Raw genomic sequence first — 2,244 nt, forward strand, 5'->3', positions numbered from 1 at the left:
CAGTGATAAGGTCAGGCTCTCAGAGTGACGTTTGGTGTCTAGGGTACACAGGCCACCGAGGCAGAGACAGTCCAGTGTCCTGGTTGGATATATAGGTCATGTAACCCTTCTCAGTCCATCCTTAGGGCCACAGGCTTATCTGTCCACACTTTTTCTGGAAATTTATGGTCAATAATGACACTAGGCCTTGTCTTCCCAGATTTAATTCTGATGGTAAAGAAAGCATCCTATACCACACAGAATTTTTCTGACTGCATTGGAAAGTGCTTGTTATTATTCGGGGTTCCATCTTTGGAGTGCGAGTGGAGCAGAGAGAGAAAGAGAGCAAAAAGAAAAAAAAGACGCTTGGTTCATGGGCAGCTCACTCTCAGGATATTCCCATAAAGAAGTTATGTGAAAATTGTCCAAAAGACTTTTTCGAACTACATATAATTTGTTCAGAGTTGAGCTCTATTGTCCTCCAATAATGTTTCTCAACCCTGGCTGTATATTAGACTAATCCAGAGAGTTCTAAAAGTACACGTATGGCCAGGCCCCACCCCAGACAAATTAAATCAGATGCCCTCAGGATGAGATCTAGACATCAGTATTAAGTATCAAAGAGATCTCGTGTAACTGGAGTTGAGAACTCGAGAACCCCTTCCTGGAGCAATAGGTGTCTAATGCCCCTGCTATCCCATGAAAATCCCAGCCATTTTGAGCCATGATTAATAACTGAAGAAAGCTGAAGCAGAAGAAAATCTGAGAACCGTGGCTCTCTCTGTTTCGTTAAGGACAGGGCAAGAGCCTGACTTTGGGCCAACACGATGATGACCCCGAAATGGAATTAAAAATAGAATTTACCTTGTTATCACTATTATTGCAAAGCAATATTAATGCTTTGCACATTTGTCAGAAATAAGAGAAATATTTTGCCATTTTATTTTAATAGCTAGATTTATTTTTGTGAAAGAGTAGTATCTTTACAAGTGAAAATTTTAGTTTCTTGAAGTCAGTATCACTATTGACATTAAGTGATATATGTGAAACATTGCAATGAATTTAAAGAAACAGGGAAGCTAGGCCATTTTTAAGTTTATACAAAATGGGAAATCCACATAGTTCAAATTTATAGTTGCTTATAAAAATAAGATCATTTAAAATTTTCCTCTTTATATTATTTTGAAGAACCTCATAATGAAGAGAGACTACTTTGCGTAAAGAAGAAAATGTACAAACAGGTGCTAATAACTGTTGAAGTAGATTGCTTAGATGAGGTTCGTCCTTATAAATATTTTCTAAAAACATAAAATTGAAAAATATATTTCTAAAATTTAAAATAGAAAATGATCAAGAATTAAAAATTATGTATTCTGGATGTCACTTTATGTTTCTATTTTTTAAAGCAGGATTTGGCATTCTATTTCTTACGTGATCCCATATATATCAGAGTTTCAAAACTGGTGACAGTTTTGTGTTCTCCCTAGCAGACATTTGGCAGTATCTGGAGACACTTTTGATTGTCGCACCTGAGGGAAGATGGAGCTACCGGCATTTTGTAGGTAGAAGCCACACGGGCTGCTAAATATCCCCCAGTGTGGGCAGCCTCCCAAACAGACAATGATCTGGCCAAAGTGGCCAAATTAAGCACTGAGACTTAATTGTCTTAAACTAACTTGTTGGGCACCTGGGTGGCTCAGTCGGTTAAGCGTCTGCCTTAGGCTCAGGTCACGATCCCAGGATCCTGGGATTGAGCCCCGCACTGAGTCCAGCATGTTTCTTTCTCTCTGTCAAATAAATAATTAAAATCTTTGAAAAAAAAATAAACTAACTTGTTAAAAGCTTCGTATTTTCTTTAAAGAGCCAATAAATTATGGGTAATTCAATCAATAATGTAATTTAATAACTATAAATGTCAAAGTGTCAACTTGAATCTCTAAAATAAGGCCTATACCTTGTGGAAAGTAAAACAGAAATATATCAAATATCTCCTACAATGTCCATATCTTGTTTGTTCTTGTCATAAATCACCTACATAATCCCTCTTCATTGGTAGAAAGGAGCAGGTGCACATGCTGTATGATGACTGCTGTGAATGAGCTTGCTCCACAGGCGTTCCAAAGCCCAACCCCCTTTTAGCATACGAAACAAAGAAAAACAAACAACAAGCTACAGTTCCTAGACAGGATTTACAGTCTTATAGTTCCAGATGTGATTTACAGCTATATATATATATATATATATACATATATATATATTTCTAGA

Source organism: Callorhinus ursinus, unplaced genomic scaffold (assembly GCF_003265705.2).
Source record: "Callorhinus ursinus isolate GAN/ISIS: 27379988/994484 unplaced genomic scaffold, GSC_fseal_2.0 scaffold1, whole genome shotgun sequence".
Taxonomy (NCBI): Eukaryota; Metazoa; Chordata; class Mammalia; order Carnivora; family Otariidae; genus Callorhinus; species Callorhinus ursinus.